The sequence below is a fragment of the Myotis nattereri genome (assembly GCF_964212035.1).
Source record: "Myotis nattereri genome assembly, chromosome: 2".
NCBI lineage: Eukaryota > Metazoa > Chordata > Mammalia > Chiroptera > Vespertilionidae > Myotis > Myotis nattereri.
Genome location: NC_138076.1, coordinates 110,616,748 through 110,637,344, shown reverse-complemented (window position 1 = coordinate 110,637,344; position 20,597 = coordinate 110,616,748). Strand labels below are relative to the sequence as shown.

The 20,597-nt window shown below is 43.0% G+C and overlaps 1 long non-coding RNA gene across 2 annotated transcripts in view; it reads right to left on the bottom strand.

Moving 5' to 3' along the window:
• Positions 1–20,597, bottom strand: part of LOC308513481 — a 51,095-nt gene that overhangs the window by 8,777 nt on the left and 21,721 nt on the right. The window contains exon 3 of one of the 2 annotated variants that reach the window (XR_013995545.1): positions 11,896–13,458. The exons of the other annotated variant lie outside the window; for it this stretch is intronic. This is a non-coding gene — a long non-coding RNA (uncharacterized lncRNA). Of the gene's footprint in view, positions 1–11,895; positions 13,459–20,597 lie in introns of those variants that run through there. 2 annotated transcript variants of the gene reach the window in all.

Sequence of the window (20,597 nt, the reverse complement as noted above, 5' to 3'; positions counted from 1 at the left end):
AAGCAAACACAGGGAAACAGCCAAAATGCAGAGACAAAGAAACATATCGCAAATGAAATAACAGAAGAAATATCCAGGAAAAGAAATAAGTGAAATGAAAACAAGCAAACTACCAGATAGAGTTCAAAGCTATGGTTATAAGGATGCTCAAGGAACTTAATGAAAATTTCAAGGAACTTAGTGAAACAGTAACAACTTAAAAAAAGGACCAGTCAGAAATGAAGCATACACTAACTGAAATAAACAATAATTTACAGGGGATTAACAGTAGAGTGGGGAATGTAGAGAATCAAATCGAGGATTTGAGATACAAGGAAGCAAAAACACCCAATCAGAACAGCAAAAAGAATCCAAAAATATAAAGATAGTGTAAGGAGCCTCTGGGACAACTTCAAGTATACCAACATTAGCATCATGGGTGTACCAGAAGGAGAAGAGAGGGAGCAAGAAATTGATAGCTTATTTGAAAAAAGAATGACAGAAAGAAGTAGACATACAAGTCCAGGAAGCCCCAAGAGTCCCAAATAAGAGGAACTCAGAGTCCCATACCAAGACACATCATAATTAAAACGCCAAAGGTTAAAGACAAGGAGAGAATGTTAAAAGCAGCAAGAGAAAAGCAGTTAGTTACCTATAAGGGAGCACCTATACGACTGTCAGCTGATTTCTCAGCAGAAACTTTGTAGGCCAGAAGGGAGTGGTAAAAGAAATATTCAAAGTGATGAATAGCAAGAACCTACAACCAAGATTACCAGTACTCTACCCAGCAAAACTACCATTTAGAATTCAAGGTTATATAAAGAGCTTTCCAGACAAGAAAAAGCTAAAGGAGTTAACACCACCAAAGGAGTATTACACAAATGTTAAAGGGTCTTCTTGAAGAAGAAGAAGAAGAAGAAGAAGAAGAAGAAGAAGAAGAAGAAGAAGAAGAAGCAGAAGAAGAAGAAGAAGTTAAAGGTAAAAAATATAAGCTATAAAATGGCAATCAATGCATATCTATCAACAATTGAATCTAAAAATCAATCTAAAAATAAATGAACAAGAAATCTAATGAACAAAATAAACTGATGAATAAAATAGAACCAAAGGCATGGAAACATGGAACAGACTGACCAATCTCAGAGGGAAGTGGGGAGGGGGCGGGAAGAGATTAACCAAAGAACTTATATGCATATATGCATAACCCATGGACACAGACAATAGGATGGTGAAGGCCTGGGGTGGGGCGGGAACTGGGTGGGGGATGGTTATGGGAGAAAAAAGGAGGGGACATCTATAACACTCTCAACAATAAAGATGTGCTTTGTTTAAAAAAAACCGGCAAAAATGAAATGTGATGACAGGTGAAAGTCCTAACCTATCAGTAGGTGTTCATGGAAGCCCCTTTCTCACTTTCCTTCTCTTTCTACTCTATTGTTTTCTCTTCCTCCTTTCTCCTTAGTTTTCTCCTGGGGAAAGTGGGGATGTTTAAGCCTTTCGCAAAGTTGCTAGGATCTGAAATGAGACCAAGTGTCCAATGGTGTGGCACAGTGTCTGAAATATAATTAGGTCTCAGTCTTTGCCCGACTCCATTATTTTTTAAAATATATATATTTTTATTGATTTCAGAGTGGAAGGGAGAGGGAGAAAGAGATGGAAACATCAATGATGATAGAGAATCATTGATCAGCTGGCTCCTGCATGCCCCCCACTGGGGATCGAGCCATTAACCTGGATATGTGCCCTGACTGTTAATCGAACTGTGACCTCCTGGTTCATAGGTCAATGCTCAACCCCTGAGCCACACCAGCCAGGTGCCCCACTCCATTCTGATACAACATTCCTCACTCACTCAACAACAAAAAGTCGGCAGGTAACAATCCACGTTGGTGTCACCTTCCCGTACCTAGCCCTGTTCTCTTTAGTCTCACCAGGCTATAATTTGATGATGCTGCCACGATGTGAGTTTGGGGAGACAATATCTAATCCCAGCTGATGGGGCTGTTTGAGGTTTGGTGGCACCTTTGTTTCTGGCTCCCTGTTGCATCAGCCTGCGCTGGGCACCTGGAACGGGCTTTCTGGTTGCTCCAGCTGCTTGCTCTCTGTGTGCTCAGGCTGCAGCATAAAGACAGTATTGACAGACTTTGCAAGATTCACAAGATCACATGAGGGGTCAGCCAAGAGGAAGCTGGGAAACCTTTGGAAGCAGTCAGGAGTCTAAGCCTTAACTGCAACTCTTTCAGTTTAAGGATTTAGGTGGTTTAATATTCTGGAGAACATTTCCTGTCACAGCTATTCCTGCCCAACTCATCCTGCTTTGCTATTTGTACTTCTACTACTTAGGATAAAGCAATTCCATTTGTGAAGTGAACCAAGAAAAGGATAGAGCAGTTTTTAGGGGCAGCTCCTGTGGGAAAGTCAGGTATTAAGTTGTTTGGGTTTTTGTTCTGTCACTTTATTTATTTTGAAATATTATAAATTATTAGAAACTAGAGGCCCAATGCATGAAATTCATGCAAGAGTAAGCATTTCTTCCCCCGGCTGCTGGCACCGGCTTCCCTCTGGCACCAGGGACCCAGGCTTCCCTCGCAGCCCCAGCTTCTCTAGAAGGTCATCTGGAAGGACGTCCAGTCTAATTAGCATATTATGCTTTTATTATTATAGATAGCCCTCGTCTCCTAATGTAAATATATAGAAAAGCCTCATCAAGTTAGCCTAATTCTTCCTCTCTCTTTCCATCTATTCTGAATTAGTCAAAAGTTTCTAAAACATTTAGAAAGAATTACAGCCATTGCTTTCAACAATCTATTGAAAAATTTGACTAAACAAACATGTATTGCCTAATAGAAATCCTTAGGAAATTGATTCAAACATTTCTGTAATGATTGCTCTTAATAGGTGCTTCTAAAAAATTTTAAGTTTGTTCTCTAGTTTGATACTTCCTCCAAATAGAAGCTTTCCATTCTTATAATTTGCTTAGCAATTTTTTCTTTGTAAGTAGTGAAACATTACAATTTTAATCTATTTGGAATATCTATCAGTTAAAGTATTTTGAGTTTGTGCACAGCAGAACTAATGGGGTTTTACTCCACAGTCTTGTCTCCCTATCAGTATTGGATGACCTTGTTTTTGCATTCTATTATATTCTATGGTATATGTTCTTCCATTTATGCCACATACTGAGGGTAACTATTTCTGTGTGTGGATTAAGGCAGCATAGAACTGCCTGTGCAATCCAGACTCTGAGTTCCTCCTGTTCTTGTGTCTAGGCAGTAGCTCATTTCTTTCCTCTCAGATCCAGTGACTTGATATTAGAACATCACAGACAAATACAGACTCATGTGCTGTTGCACACTCTTTCTCTTTCTGGTACAGTTGGAAGAGTAAGATAAAGGGAAACTGGAAAAGTTTTTGGATAGCTAGTTTTCCACAGTCCATTAGGTTGGTTGGTTGGTTTTATGAAAATTGGTGACCTCAATGTAGCGTTGATTCTCTTCCTCCATAAAGATTCCCCCTTCTTCTGTTTATTCCTCCCCTACTAACCCCATACACAGTCTCTAGAAATAGGAGGTCTCACCTGAGCAAGTCTCCCAAGAGTCCAGAGGAGGCTGGATATTTAGGTGTGGGAGGCAGGTTGGGGACAGTACCTTGCCCAGTAAGTGCTTCATAAATGATCATTGAATGTATGAAATACATAAAAGGTTCAATGGCATTCTAAAAGCCCTTTGGGGACTTCTGGTTTCTAGACCTTGGAAGTCGTCACTCTTGTTCTCTCAACAAGAAAAATCTATATCATAAAAGGTCTGTGGCTCTCGTGGCGGGTGGGGCGTGAGCTACTAGCATCAGAGAACTACCAGCGGCAGAGGGCAGGGCAGCCAGCTGAGGCAAGTGGAAGCGAGCTACTTGCCCATGATTTCATGCCCGCTGGGCCTGTAGTGTTTAATAAACTGAAAATCAACAACTCAGAAGATTGAGGTCACAGGGCAGCCACTGCTCCAAAAGCAGATCTCACATACAACTCTTGGCTATTCATCCACTCAAAAAAAAAAAAAAAAAAAAAAAAGCAACTCTCCAGTAAACACAGACCAAAGACATCCAAGCAACTAAGCTCTTGAGTAGCTCAAATAGGTGACTGGGCCTGGGCATACAAAAAAATTCAACCCAGAAATATTTTGTGGGATCATGCTGAAGATTCCACATGTGCCAGGAGCTTCAAAGGATACTGAAAGACAGACAGAAGAGGTCTCTTTATTTGAAGCTCAACTTTCAGTCTAAGTGGAGAGGTGAGGTATAAAATGGACCCCAGATATGTCAACTCCAACACCTAAAATTTACAGAATTGAGTTATTCTTGCCGACTCTGACATTATTTCTATTGATGTTTATTTCACTCATGTGGGGTGATGGAAAGAGCATGGCACAGGTGAGGAGGCAGAAGGTTGGGTTCAAATATGCATACATGCCCAAGCAAGTGCCTACTTCATGTGCTGGCACCGCCACATCCAATAAATATTTGTTAAATGAAGAAATGAATGAACCTTTCTGAACCCTTAGCTTCTGCCTGTGTAAATGAAAACATCTACCTCATCTACTTCTGAGAGTTGTTTTCAAATGAGATAATGTGTGTGAAAGCTCTTCATAAACCGTAGACACAGAATAATTAATAGTATAAAAACATTGGCCTGCTCAGAAGAGCACAGGGAGGAGCCTGAGTGTGTTAGCCAGACAGTGGCGGTGGCAGCCTCCCTCTCGGGTGGGAGTCCACAGGTCTGCTCACCCACCAGCAGGAGCCAGTCTCTCTGCCCTGGATGATGGCTCAGGGACAGAGACAAGCCTCATTGGCAGTTGTACTAGAGTGGCTCCTTCCCACGGGAGCCACCAATGTAGCTTCCAGGGTCCCCATAGGGTCACACTCCAGAGCCAAAGATACCAGGTGTTCACATGCTCCTAGTTCTAATGCAGTTATCAGTCAGGTTTTCTCTACCATGTGATGCTGGCTAGTGACATAGTTACATATTCCATCTTTACCTGTTTCCAGGAGAACAGAGCCCAGAAATTAACCATAAGCCACATATTTACACAGAAGGGAAAGATTTTGTTAGTCCTTTGCCCACATTCCCATCAACACCTAAATATTAATATTTCCCTTTTTCAGAACTCAGGAATATCAAAAGTATGCATAAACACATTTGAAATGTTTAAAAGAAACATTTAGGTTAATGCTAAGATTTTTGCCATCCTGTTCTTGCTTAAGTTAGATTTAGGGTGTATGGCCACGTCTCCAACATTCAGAGGTAAGCTGTTTTCTTCAGGGCGATGCAAATGGCAGTGCTTGGTGACACAGAACCATCTGCTGGGTTTTCGCTGACAGAGCCACTCGTCATTCCTGTGCTGTCGTCTGTTTACCTGTCTTACAAGAGTACACAGGGAGCTCTGCAGAGTCAGCAACAGTGTAGATTGCTGACAGGGTTGATGACGGTGTGCTGTGTCACAGATGCACGTCCAGGAACACAACCCTGACCTGGAGCCATTGGCAAGAGGGGTGCTGCTCACTGGTTCTCACTTGAGGCCAGCACCAGGCAGGATTGCAAGCTCTGGCTGGGTTCAGTCTGTTCAGGTACATCTCTTAGCAATGCCTGACCGTAACTGAAGTCTCTATAAAGATCGATGGGAAGGATGGGGCCATGTGGTTATTTGGCATAAATGAACACTGTAAGTTATTGTTGGGGAGAAAGGGATGGGACAGAAGAGAAGGCCCACAATTATAACAAGGCAGAGAATGAAAATGTTGAAATGGAGATACAGACCAAATACTACAGGATTTAAGGGCTAAGTATATGAATAACATGCTATTTTCAAGCAGGCTTAGTGGCAGGTAAATCAAGAGGCAGCAAGGAATGAGGACTGCATTGAGGTGACCCAATCACTGGACAGTTTTGTGGACATGGAGATGGTCTGTCAGGCTCCCAGGATCAAGAGGCTGATGAGGTGCCTTCCTCATGGCACAATGGCTTTACCAATGAAGTTTCTTCTTTAGCTTTTGGTGACCTACTGGGAACAGACCAGTGACTGTATTATGGCTGTGAGCTCATTATGACCAATTGCACTTGCTTATTTGGTACTAGTATCTTATGATATAACTGTGATTCAGGTCTTTAAGTTCTTTGAGATGGAAGCAACCAGTTGTATTAGAGTGGCTTCTTGCATAATTATAAATTATAACATTGATGACAAACCCCACAAGTACCAGTTGTGCATGGAGACACCAGACACAGTGCTTGGGAATATGTGTTGAACTTTACACACAGTTTCTACCCCTAAGACCATCATGTTTTCATTTGGGAAGCCAGGGAGAGCCAATCAACAGATGTGTCAGCAAAAGTCATTAGATGGATAGTGATGGCCTTTGCAGTGGGAGGATGTAGAGTAGAAAGTGAGTTACAGCTTCCTGAAGGAGGTTAAATGCAAAATAAAGCAATACTATGATGTAACGAATTGGAGGTGAGGAGGGTGTCTACAGGGGATGGAAGAAAGAACAGGGATATTGAATTTATGTCTGACTGCCGCTGTGAAAAAGCCCCTATTAAACACCCTAGTTCTATGGGCTTAGCCCTGTTTTCTAGTTTTTCACAAAGTCAGGTTATCTTCAGCATCTTTCTTTTGGTCCAGTTTACCAATAATATTATTCCACTTCACTCTCACAGCCAGGAGTCACCTGGAAGGACTGCAAGGCCACCTACCCACCTTCACAACTGACCCAGCAGAATTGGGTGAGCTTCTGGGGTGGTTCCCTCAACCCTAGTCCTTTCCTGTATGACATTTATCTCTGTTTGATTGACAAAAATTTACACAGATGTGATGACTTGTGGTTACTAGTGACTGCTGGAAATATTGCATACACTCCTTTAGCTGCAGTCACACTTGCAGACCAATTTCCCTTGCATATTCAGCCATTATTTTTGCATTTGTGTGTAAATCACCTGCTATCAAGGGTATCTTCTCAATTTGATTTTAGGCTTCACAACAATCCTTGCAATGGAAGTTGTGATCCCCATTCTACAGTCCAGGGTGATCAAAATACCAGAGAAGTGCTGTGTCTAAAATGCACAGCTAGTCCATGGCACTTAGTCATCGTGCAGATAGTTCATCATCTGGAACCCATGGCCTGCCTGATTTTTGGTTCATGAGCTCCATGACATTGTATACAAACATTGTTTATATGTGCTCGTGTTCATTTTTCTAAGGAGTGTCTGTAGCATTCAGTAGATTCTCTAAGAGATCCATGGCTTCAGAGATGAGCATTGTATAATGATGCCCACCATTATGGTTCACATCTATGTCTTCTCCAGGTATTGACTCCTGAAGAAGACCAACTCTTTCTGGTTTAAATTTCTAGCCTTTCTGATGTCTCTGAAATGTAGTGTCAGGTTCCATTTATCATGTGACCAATTTTGCCCAGATGATTGACTTCTATGAGGCTGGTTATAAACTGTTTCTAATCATGGTTCTTTCCTTTGTCAACTGAGATATAGTGTGGACTGAGACACAGATGAAGGGAGCACAAAATTTGAGCATAAGGATTGTAACCATAAAAGGCTGTACCTCCTGGAGTATTTTTATACTTGGAAATAGTAGTTTCTCTGTTTGGAAAGCAGACACTTTATTATACTCCCTATAATGTACTGTGCACAGTAAGAGAACAGCCTATTTCTGCACCCCATCCCTTTGAGACGTCCCTCATTCGCAACCGTCCTTGGGTGCTCACAGAGAACCAGTTCTGTCTTGTCCCTGTCTGAGCAACGAGAGCTTGAAAATTACCCTGACATTCCACAGCACAGGTGTAATTTTCTTAGTGTTTTGTCAGTAAAACTATGCCCTGGCAGATGATGTCTAAGAGCTAATTACCTGAGACCAGTGGGGAAAAAACGAGGTGGGTGGCTAACTATGGGAGAGAGGTAGGATCAGAGAAAGTCTGAGAATGACAGAAGCAAGGAATTCAGCTTTTTAAGCTAGGCTGTCACACAGGAGCGGGTGATGGCTGGCTGGGCAGAGCAGCGGGAAAAGGCACCTGTACACAAGGACTCACCGGCTTCTTGGGGTTAACACAGGCTTAGTTCAGGTCTTCAGGGCCCTTCTCTCTCCTGTTCCTTAGTATGTTGAATGACAATCTCAATGGATAATATTAATCGAAAAATGGAGAAGCAGAAAAGAATAAATATCTGAGTTTGCTTTATAATGAGTCAAATGTCTATAGAACTTGGAATAAGGATGGGAAAGTGAGTTAAGCTAGCAGTTCTAAGTAATCCCTGGTGCCCTGTTTGGTCATTCCTTCCCTCTTCCCATCTCCAGAAAAGGCCCACTTGTGAGTTATCATAAACCCAAAGGAGCACTTAGACACTTGAGAGGTGACTGTCCTCTTAGAGCTGCCAAGTAGAAGTTACAGAGTCTGGTCAACAATGGAAACCGTTTTACAACTTTTCTTTCTGAGTTATCATTTACATTGTTTGTTGCTGTGTAACAAACTGCTCCAAAAACTGAGTGATTTAGGAAACCAATGACTGGTTATTTCTCATGACCCTGTGGGTCAGTGGGACTCAGTGGGATGGCCCCTGCCCGTCCCCGGTGGGGTCTTCTGTGCAGCTTCCTTATGCCAGGAGCTGTGCTGGAACAGGGACATCCAGGATGGCCTCCCTCCCTCCATTGCTCTCTCTGAACTTAGCAGTGTAGCCTGAGTGTTTACAGGCCAGCTGATCCCTAGGTGAGGTCTGGAGCTGCCCAAGTCAGCTCTGCCACATTCGGTTGGTCCCCACAAGTCACAAGGGCCAATGCTGGAGCCAACGCTCAAGCAGCGAGGACACAGCCTCCATCTTCAGTACATCTTGGTGACCTACTTTCAGAGCATGTGCTAATGACATTTTGAGCTTATCAAGAACTTGTGCACAACTATCTAACACAGTCCGAGGGGCAATTGTACCCTCACCCCTTGAGAGGACCACATCTCTGAGCAAGAAAGGGAATTGCCCTGTGTCCTATGGTTAGTGAAAGGAGGGGCCAGACTTGTGCCCTGACCCGGGGGTCTGTATCCTGCACGTGCTCTCGGACAATACTCACCTGATGGGAGGGGATTAGAGTTTTGGAACTGTTGGGAAGTCACTCTGCATCAGGGTTGTTAAAAAGAGAGGTGCTGATCTGGGTAGACACTGTGGCCCAGTATGAAAGCAGCCTCATTACTTTGTTGCCTGGCTCCTAAATGACTCCTGAGTGTACATGGGATGTGAGTGTGGTCCCAGGGGGGTACGAGTCCCCCTGTCTGGGCCGCATGTCACGCTGGTGAGTGTCATGTGTGTGGAGGCTTGTGTGGCAGGTGAGGCTGGTCTGCCTCTGAAATTTCCACATATGCGTTGCTAAACCGCTGCCACGGTGTTGGTTTGTAGTTATTTTAGTTTTCAAACTAAACCTCAGGAAAATTATGGGAAAGAGGAAAGCTTTGAAATGAAAACATTTTGTCGTTTCCATTTTTCTCCCTAAGCAAGTGTCTTCAGTTTCTCTTCCTTTGCCTCTTGCCCCTAGCTCTCCTAATCACCCCGTCCCTGCCAGAGCGGAGGCAGATCATTTCCTTCTGTGACCCAGTTATTAATAACGTCAGTTCCGACTCCCTCAAGGCATTGCAGTGTTGTTTTCACCCTGTGTTGTGCCCAGTGTTTTCTTTCTTATTTAATGCACATGGTTTTTACCATCATTCTTGTGACAATAATGCTTTCATGGGGCTGATGTTAGCTTACCACTTTCTTAAGATCAGTTATTTCAAACTTTTTCTCGCAACATTCTGTGTATTTTTCACAGCATAGAAGTTGTTATATGATTACACATCTTCCCGTGTGTGACCTACTGTGACGAATCTATAATAATAAAAGTGTAATATACTAATTGGACTGGACAGCCAAACGACCTTCCAGTGGGGGCCTAGGCAGAGGCAGTTAGGGGTGATCAAGCAAGCAGGTGAGCAGTTAGGGGTGATCAGGCAGGCAGGCCAGAGGCTAGGGGCAATCAGTCAGGCAGGCAGAGTGGTTAGAGGCGATAAGGCAGGCAAGTGAGTGGTTAGAGGTGACGAGGCAGGCAGGTAGAGTGGTTAGGGGAGATCAGGCAGGCGAGCAGTTAGGAGCTAGCAGTCCCGGATTGTGAGAGGGATTCCTATGGGATCGGGCCTAAACCAGCAGTCAGACATTCCCCGAGGGGTTCTGGATTGCAAGAGGGTGCAGGCCGGGTTGAGGGACCCCACCCCTCAGCACGAATTTTGTGCACCAGGCTTCTAGTTTGTTAATAAGTAAAATGACCAAATTAATTGACTCTCTCAACAAAGACTAATCAGGTCCCTCCTGTGTCCTAAGCACTGGGTTATAGTGGTCACAAGATAGACACAGTCCCATGGAACTTAGTTTTTTGTATTCTGAAATGATGAGAAGCCATTGCCTGAAATCTTGTGGTATCTCAGAGTTTTCTGACTATGGTGAAAGTGTGGTTAATAGCTGCTATTTGCTTTGCTTTAAGCAAGTGTTAGGAGCCACAACCAGGAATATCACAACTTTAGATAGTTGGATGCAACCACGTGCTGGGAATGCTGGGAATGGGAGGTCTGAGAGCTAATGACAGTGTTTTCAGTGGACTCGATCATGACTCTAATTCAATCTAGAGTAGAGGTGGGGAGACTTTTTTCTCCCAAGGGCCATTGGGATATTTATAGCATCATTTTCAGGCCACACAAAATTATCAACTTAAAAATTAGCGTGCTATAGCACAATTTACAGTAGCTAAGATCTGGAAACAGCCTTAGTGCCCATCAGTAAATAAGTGGATAAAAAAGTTGTGGTTACATGTGTGCCATGGAATACTATGTGCAGAAAAAAGAAGAATCTCTTACACTTTGAGACAGCATGGAGGGACCTGGAGAGCATCAGGCTAATTGAAATAAGTTAGTCAGGGAAAGACAAGTATCAAATAATCTCACTCATATGTGGAATCTAAGTAACAAAATCAACTGATGAACGGAGTGGATCAAGAGACATGGAAGCATGGAACAGAGTGCGAAATCTCGGAGGGAAGGCAGGGTAGGGTGGGTGGGTGGGAGGTAATCAACCAAAGAACTTATATGCATACATGCATAACACATGGACACAGACAATAGGGTGGTGAAGGCCTGAAAGGGTGGGCTGGAAGGGGGTTAATGGGGGGGGGGGGGAGGGGGGCCAATGTAATACTTTCAACAATAAATAATTATTTTTTAAAAATTAGCTTGCTATATTGGGTCAAACATTTAATTAACTCACCACTAATGCCTTGGCAGAGCCAGACCAAATGATTTGGTGGGCCTTATACAGCTTGAGAGCTGGGTGTTACCCACCCCTGATCTAGAGGATCTCTCTTCTGATTGCATAACGGATTGATGGCAGGGTGATGGACGACAGGTGATTGGACAGGAAGGGGACAATCAACACTGATAAGAGATTGAAGTCTTTACTTAATCTTGGGATGAGCCACTGTGGGACTTGCTGGCCAATCTACTGGCCACCCCTCCTTCCTAAGAGTCTTGGTGTTCATTCCAGCAGAAAGCTATCTCTCCTAACTCCTGTAGAACTTTGCATTACTCCTAAGGCACTTGTCCCAACCTGCCATTCTGTAGTTAGTTTTGTACTTTACCTGTCCTAAATTTGATTATAAATTCCTTAGAGGCAAGAATTCTTTCATACATCTCTCCATTCACTGCCTATAACCATGTTTGACTGTCATCTGGGTTTTATTTGACCCAGGATTGCATCGGTCCCTGGGAACTGTGTTATAGAATTGCCTTGTACAAACAAACTTGACCATAGTGAGGCCCTTTGAGGGCATTCATAATAACCACATGCTCTTGGGTGGGGTTCGAAGTTTGAAATCTCATTTTATTCTGTATGAGTTTGGAATGGGATTCTAATCTGTAAATAAAGGAGATGAATGTTGCAATTTTAGACGAGCTGATTTTACAAACAAAGAGAATTTAGCTAGAAACCTTCCTGACTTCCCCAGAACTGGATGTTTTTTTTTTATAAAGGTAAGTAAAAGGGGAAAGTCAACAAATGGCTGGGATCCATTCAGACAGTTTACCCAAGTATTTCAGGTTACAAACCTTTCCTTCCTCTTAAGTTTTCCTAAATTCTACTCTGTCATTAAAACACTCTTTAGAGGTAATTTTTTAAGTACTCAGAGGCCTTGAATTTCAATCCAATATTAAATCTCCAGGCTCTAGGACTGTCACAGGAGATGCCCATGGCTCTTTTCAGCTTGAAGGTTCTATTGACTAGGTCTGTCTCATTTAAGATCAAATACTTGCTGGTTATAGCGGTAAAACTACATCCCATGATTTAAATGTGTAAAATACAGGATTTAATTGTATTTCACACAATTTAACTAAATACTATTGAAAATATTATTTTAAAATTTTTATCAAAATAATAAATTGACAGAGTTTAAACAGTCAAGAAGAACAAAGGCTTTTAAGGAAATACTTCAGCCCTCTGCCCAACCCCTCTATTATTCCCATACTTTGCCCCAGAGGCAACCAATGTCTTTAATTTCTTATAGTTCTTCTGATAACTGCCTCGATATTTATAAACAATGTACTTATTATGCTTTTTACTGATTTATGGATTTTAGACCTGTTGACATTTTCATTATGATATTTGAAGGTTTAGTTCTTAACTAATCTCCACTGCTCCCACCCAACATACATATCCCTTTCCTCCATCCTCATAACATAATAATGGCTCATATTTTGGTTAAATAAATATTGGTTCCTCATGTTATTTTAGCATGTACATATCACTTCTGAACTAAGTTGTGTTCTATGTTGACGCTTTCTTTCTCTCCCAACCTTCACCCACCCTGGAGTAAACAATGCCTGTGTTTTCTATTTGCTTAGTTTTGTATGTCTCTATTATTCAATTTTTTTCCTACTTTTCCAACAAGCCTGTAACATGCCCAGGAATAATTTTTTCAAACTCCCAGACCTAGCTCTGAACATTCTGTTCTGCTTATGTCTTGGTGTCCTCCTCCTTCGCTGCTCCAGTACAGATGGTCCTAGACCAGCAGTTCTCAACCTGTGGGTCGCCACCCCTTTGGGGGTCGAACGACCCTTTCACAAGGGTCACCTAAGACCATCGAAAAACACATATATAATTACATATTGCTTTTGTGATTAATCACTATGCCTCAATTATGTTCAATTTGTAACAATGAAATTTGGGGTCACCACAACATGAGGAACTGTATGAAAGGGTCACGGCATTAGGAAGGTTGAGAACCACTGTCCTAGACGGTGGCCACCAGCTGTCACCCCTGGGTGCCCTTTGCCTCACTCCTGTTCAGAGTTTCTGCATTCAGGATTCCATATCTTCTCCTTTCTTGGTTTATATCCTCGTTTTGCTGAAGTACATCTTCTAGTAGGTTTCTAAGAAAGGGAACATAGTGGGGTAGGTAAGTTTTTCTGTCCTCTGTGTAAAAAAAATCCTTATATTACCCAAAAGTTGATCTGTCTTGCTGTCCCTCACTGTCTTCTACTTTCCTTTCCCATTATCTTTGTTCTTATGAACTTATACCTTTTTTTCAGTCTTCCTGTCACTTAATTGACATTTAAGGTAGGAGTGGAGATAAATAAGGACGCTTAGGCTCAGTTAAATGGGGATGACGATAGCTTTCTCAAAGCCCTATTTAGAGGATTAAATATTAAATGCAAAATATACATTTTGTTATCTTTAAAGCACTTGATAAATATAAAGCATTTTTATCACCCTAGAATGGCCATTGTGCTTATAAAAGACATGGGTTGCCGGTCTGAGGAATTCATCCTATTTTTACAGGCGAAGGAGAAAGAGAAAATAATTCCTATAGGGGAGCGGGAGTCCAATGGATAAAACGAATCTGCTGGCCGAGGTCTAACTCTGTGCTGGGGTGCAGCTGGCAGGGGCTCTGCAGCGTTCCTAGGGCAGCTGGGAAGCGTGGTGGCATCAAGCTCTGTTTGCGGAGCAGTGTTTGTTCTCAGGGGGGAGCCTAGTGGAAAATTTTGAGCTGCAGTTAGAAACCGTGTGCAGGGAAACTGAAGATGTCCCTTTAAAAGAAAAATCACAGTGCTTTTTAAACTCAAATAACAGCACGGACCATTATCTGCTTTTCTCTCTTGCCAGCTCTAGAGTTTTCTTGGGATGTTATCAGGGCAAGTGTCAGAACAATGTTCACTTCTGTTTTGTTTTTAACCTGAATTACAAATTACCACCAGCTAATGTAGGCCAGGCAATGAAGCTTCTTCTGAATGCTGGACTTTTCAAAAAATGTGAGGTTTGGTGGGCGGGGTGAGGGGATGGGAGGGTTGTTCTCCTCTTCTTTTCCCCAATGAAGGTACTTTGTGTTCAGTTTTTGAGGACTCCTGAAGATTGTTTGAGAACTTGCCTGCAGAGTAGTACTGGCGTTTTCTATTGCCAACTGTTATTTATTATTATTTAAAAAAAAATCAAACAAGCAAAAGCTATCCCTCCATACAAACTCTAAAACCAAAACAAAACACACAAACAAACCCACACTTTCTTATGGTTCTTTCTGAGAAGCAAGATGCTTTTGGTCTCCACTAGATTCTATTTAAAACTTCAGATTTCAATATATAGTTAAGATAGACTTTAGCTGATTATTTTTGTGTTGGTGCTATGTTTTTCTTCCTGAAAGAGGATTCAAATTAAAAACTTTTTGGAGATCCCCTTTTATCTAGTTTAGTTTTCAGGGATCTGATAGGGTATGTCTGACATGCTGTGTCCCCAGCACACTCACTGTATGTATTTCATCTACTCACCTCTTTCTTTGAGAATACTTTGCCCTTGACCTGTTGTCCTGCTTACTGATGACATGTGATCAGCTCTTTTCCATGGCAGGGTAGGCTCTCTGAGGGCAGGTTCTATGGTCTACAGCTTTGTAGCCCAGTGCCAAGCAGAAGCCCAGAGTCTGCTAAACATGAGCTGAGCATCTGTGCTAACACGGTGTCTGATGGCCATTGGGAAGAACATGCAGCAGTATTGACAGCAGCTCTGGGAAGAGGAGCTAGGAAGTGATCTGCACAGAAGCTCAGGGGCTCCAGGCCGGGTTCCATCACCACAGTCTCATTTATTGCACAACAGAGAGATGGTAGCTGGTTAGGTGTGTGAGAGTCCTGCTTAGTTCTGCCTCATTAGACTGCCATTTCCTGAAGGACCGGGTCTGCTCTTAATCATCTTTTTATCCCTACATCTAGGGCGTGCTCAGTACGTGGTGGAGAGAAGGAAGGAGGCAGGGAGGGGAGAGGGGTCTGCTTCCTTGCTAAGGGACTTATTCTGGGGGTTTCCAGATCTGAGCTCCCACCAGGCCTAGTGCATCTCCCAAGCTCCTGCAGATAGTCAGCAGCACAGGTGGCCTATAGTAACTACTCTTGGAAAGGAGTCACAGAGGGAGACCACACTAACCTGCCCTAAAACCGCAGTTCCAGTCTCAGGGGCTATTTCAAAATGGAAGATGGCAGAAATGTTTTTTGTTTTATTTGGTTGAAAAGAAAATTGTTCCTTTTCCCAACTTTCATATCCCAAGGCTAAAAAATGGTATAAAACAACTTTTAAGAATTTATTTCAATGTGTCCCATTGTTTCCTGAGAGAGGGTCATGAAGGGTGCAAGGACACTCATGTGATTCACTCATGAACGCATCGTGAGCCATTTCCAAAGGAGGTTTTATTTAGGAAGAAATTAAGAACTGATGGCTTTAATACTAGATTTTAAATTTTCATACAGATTTCATAGCTACTGCACTTTTACTTGCTATCTCCCTCTAACTCCCCAAAGGCAACATTCAGAAAAGGTAGGGCCACGTGTACACGTGTGTGTGTGTGTGTGTGTGTGTGTGTGTGTGTGTGTGTCGATTTGCACATACACCTTTAAACTGCAGAGTTGGGATGAGAGTTTTCCTATGAAATACAGGTGTTCAACAATCTATTCCAAGATATGTTTAATCCACTTTCATTATCAGACTATCTCTTCTAAACTTTATCATTACACAACAATTCCAGGAGGAAAAACCTTAAGGTAAGCTCTGACTTGGCCTTTAAAAAACACACTTGAGATTTAATATTCTAGTAGAAGAAAGTTTGGCTTCTGATATTATCCTTAAAACAGAGAACATAGTATTTACTCTATTTTTGTAAGGTGAAGAGAGATACATCTTAAAAGGCCTTGGAATTTAGGACAATGTTAATGCTTTATATATTAACTAGAGGCCTGGTGCATGAAATTCATGCACTCTGGGGAGGGATTCCCTCAGCCCGGATTATGAGAGGGTGCAGGCCAGGCTGAGGGACCCCACCGATACACGACTGGGCCCGGGGAAGGGATCTGGAAGGTTGGCCAGCTGGGAAGAGACCACGGGAGGGCTCCACTGCATGTCCGGCCCATCTTGCTCAGTTCTGATCTACCCGACCCCAGCAGCAAGCTAACCTATCAGTTGGAGCGTCTGCCCCCTGGTGGTCAGTGCACATCATAGTGACTGGTCGACGGTCGACTGCACCCTGGTGGTCAGTGCACGTCATTGCAAGCGGTTGAGCGGCCTTAGCATATCATTAGCATATTACACTTTGATTGGTTGAACAGATGACTGGACACTTAGCATATTAGGCTTTATTATGTAGGATTTACTCCCTAAGCTCTGCAATTCTTTGCATTCAAGTAAAATGCTCTGTTTGCTGAACAACTGCCATCCCTTATCCTATGCAGACTCTTCTGGAGCATATGGAGTGTGTATAAAGCATCAGCAATGGATAATCAGAAGTATTAGCAAGGCTGGTTTACCCATCTCCATATGTTAAACCTAAGAATATCAGGGTACGATCAGTACACAGGGATTATCTCTGAGCCTCTCTACACTGTTATCAGTCTTTACTTTATGAAGGGGGAACAACAAAATAACTGTGGCTACCATGTATCTATTTACACACGAATGCTTACTCTGTATGGCAGTGGTTCTCAACCTTCCTAATGCCACAACCCTTTAATACAGTTCCTTATGTTGTGGTGACCCCCAATTTCATTGTTACAAATTGAACATAATAAAAAGATAGTGATTAATCACAAAAACAATATGTAATTATATATGTGTTTTCCAATGGTCTTAGGAGACCCCTGTGAAAGGGTCGTTCGACCCCCAAAGGGGTCGAGACCCACAGGTTGAGAACTGCTGCTGTTTGGGCTACAGCCTTGTTAATCATTACATTATACATTTTCCTGGTGAGACACACATCTACAGGTTCGCCTATTTGTAGCATTCTCATGGCTTATAAATAAAAACTTCAATGTGCTTCTTTAGGAGGGTGTATGATTCCATTTAGTGTTTGATAAATACAGCCCATCTTAGTATTTAACATGGATCTTTTTCTGTTTTATACTTTCGCAAATTTCTTAAATGTTGTACTCCAAAAAGCTTTGAATCAATAACATTTCCAGTGACTGGCTTGGGACATGACTCTCATTTAGGTGGAAAGCATGACTCTCATTTAGGTGAAAACCAACCTCTGTCCCTCACCTGAGCCATGGCTCTGATCCACCCTGAGGAGGAAACGAGCTTTTATGAGCTGCTGCAGGAAATAGTCATTTTTCCTCAGTCAAGCAAAACTTATTTTGATTTTCTAGATCTGCTCTAATTCCATAGCCACTTGCCACATATGACTATTGAAGTTTCAATTTTAATTAATTAAAATCAAATCAAATAAAAAATCCAGTTCCTTAGTCACAGTAACCACATTGCAAGTGCCCAACTCCCACACACAGCTGGTGGCTACCATCTTGGGCAGCAAAGATACAGAGCATTTCCATCCTCCTAGAAAGTTCTACTGGGAGCTGTCCAGATTATTTAGACTACCAAGCACCAAGTTCCACAGTTTAGAAGTGAGGGTGGCCTTGACAATCTAGAAGCCAAGGGAGAATTGTCCTTCAGCAAATTTATATTAATCCGGGCCTCTGACTGCATCTTCTCACTGCCAGTTTCATTCTTTCCATCACTGGGAGTAAACAGTGTTCAAGTCATTAGCTGTTAATGCAGAAAAGACTGTAAACAGCAGCTCTGGCTGCTTCTGCCAGCTTCTCCCCGGTGGTCTGCTTGGGTGGCAAGTTGCAACCTTGGAGATAATGCCCAATGCAGCTAGACTCCAGCAAGCCCTGTTTGAGAAAGCCAGGGTATTTAGTGACCTCTTTGCAGTGAAAACCCTCGTTCCTTGTTGACCAGACTTAAAAGCTATTTTCCGTAGATTTATTCATGATCACATTCTGGTTTGTCTCATCTGTGTCCAGACGGTAACAAAAAGTTGGAGGACTCTGTGATTCAGAATGACGTAGGTGAGTCAAGAACACAGCCCCCAGTCACAGTAACGTTCACAGCTGCCAAACTCGCAGCAGCACAGGGGCCAGTGTTTGTGTGATGGATGCTGAAAATTGCCCAGGGAAGTTTAAGTTGTGAGTTTGAAGCTCCAACACTGCAACTACCATCCTGGCTTCTCTGTATGTTTGAGAAACATGATGTCATTTTGAGTCATTGATCTAAGTTGAAAATAAATTTTTTAAATCCTCACCTGAGGATATGTTTATTACTTTTTTTGAGAGAGAGGGAGAGGAAAAAAACACATCGATATGAGAAAGAACCATTAATTGGCTGCCTCCCATATGCACCTTGACCAGGGATTGAACCTGCAACCCAGGTATGTGCGCTGACTGGGAATTGAACCCACAGCCTTTTGGTATATAGGGTGACACTCCAACCAGCTGAGCCACCCAGCCAGGGCCCTTCCTTCTAGCTTTTATCTCCTCTGATTAGAACTCTCAGAAGCCCATAGCTTTTGCTCTTGGCTACTAGTGCACAGCCTCTTTCTCCCAGTCTTGCTTTACTTGAAAGAGTATTTTGTGTGTTTTCTTCTTCTTGCTTTTCATTTTCTTTCTGACCCATTGCAGTCTGACTTCCACCCCACAACTCTATGGAAACTGCTCTTGCTAAGGCAACCCATTTCTTCCTGGATATGAAATACAGTGGGATATTTGCTGCCCTTAATTTTTACTTTCCTCTGGTATTTGATGTGGGTTGTTTTTTACTTTTCAAAGGCATTTCTCTCATGGTTTGTATGATAACACTCTCCCGATATCAGTTCCTTTTGGTGGAACATGTCCCCTCCTCCACATGGCTGGCTCCTACTCACCAAGACCCCACCAGAGCACCACCTCCGCCTGGGTGCCTGCCCCTGACTGGCCTGTGAGCTGGGGTACCTCCTGCTGGGTGAGCCTGAGCACACTCCCACAGCCACCTGTGCACTCTCACTCCAGCCATTCTTCTGTTCATCCAATTGTCCACTGCATACCTGGCTATCAGGTGTTATTGTACTGATTTATTGGGCTGGGCCATAGTTTTCTTCTCTTTATTGTTTAAAAAAGTTGCATAGACAACATGTTTAGTATAAGTTCAAATAATAGAGAAATGCATAAATTATAAGTGACAGTCCCAGCCACACCACCTCTAATCCCTCCTCTCACCGTGAAGTAACCTCTGCTGGCCATGACCTTCCTCCCAGGCCCTCTGTGTGCTCACAGTCATATTGTACGTGGACACGTGAAATCTTTTTTAGACGTATTAGGGTCACAACCTGTGCACCACACCACATGGGCCAGGGTTTTTTTTTACTAAAGGACTGAGTTAACTGAGCCCTAAAGTGTCTATTGCTTATCTCCCCAGGTGTTTGGTGGGCAATTATTTTCAATCATCCCACAAAGAGAATTTTACTGTATTTTCTAATGAAGGGCCTCTAGGAAGAGTGTTCATAGTTTCACCTTATGCTGTCATTTCACTGAATATGTTTATTATTTCTAGTACTAGAGGCCCCGTGCATGAAATTTGTGTGTGTGTGTGTGTGTGTGTGTGTGTCCCTTAGCCTGGCCTGCACCATCTCCAATCTGGGACCCCTTGGGGGATGTCCGACTGCCGGTTTAGGCAACCCACAGGGATTGAGCCTAAACTGGCAGTCGGACATCCCTCTCACAATCTGGAACTGCTGGTTCCTAACCACTCACCTGCCTGCCTGCTTGACACCTAGCTGCTCCCCTGCTGGCCCGATTGCCCCCAACTGCCCTGCCCTGCTGGCCTGATCTCGGCCCCAATTGCCTTCCCCTACCGGCCTTATGGCCCCCAACTGCCCTCCTCTGCCAGCCTGATTGCCCACAACTGCCCTCCCCTGCCAGCCTGGTCACCCACTACTGCCCTCCCCTGCCAGCCTGGTCGCCCACTACTGCCCTCCCCTGCCAGCCTGGTTGCCCACTACTGCCTTTCCCTGCCGGCCATCTTGTGGTGATCATCTTGTGATGACGTCACGCGACACCTCCTAGGCTTTTATTATATAGGATATTTTTGGTTAGTACCTTTGAATTCTCTTTCCAAAAAGTCATGATATGCCCAAATAATAAGACAAAAAATAGAACTATAGTACTTTAAAAAAAATTTTTAAAGGCAGACTGCCAAGTGCAACTCCTCAGGTGGATATGTCTGGAGTGTTGGA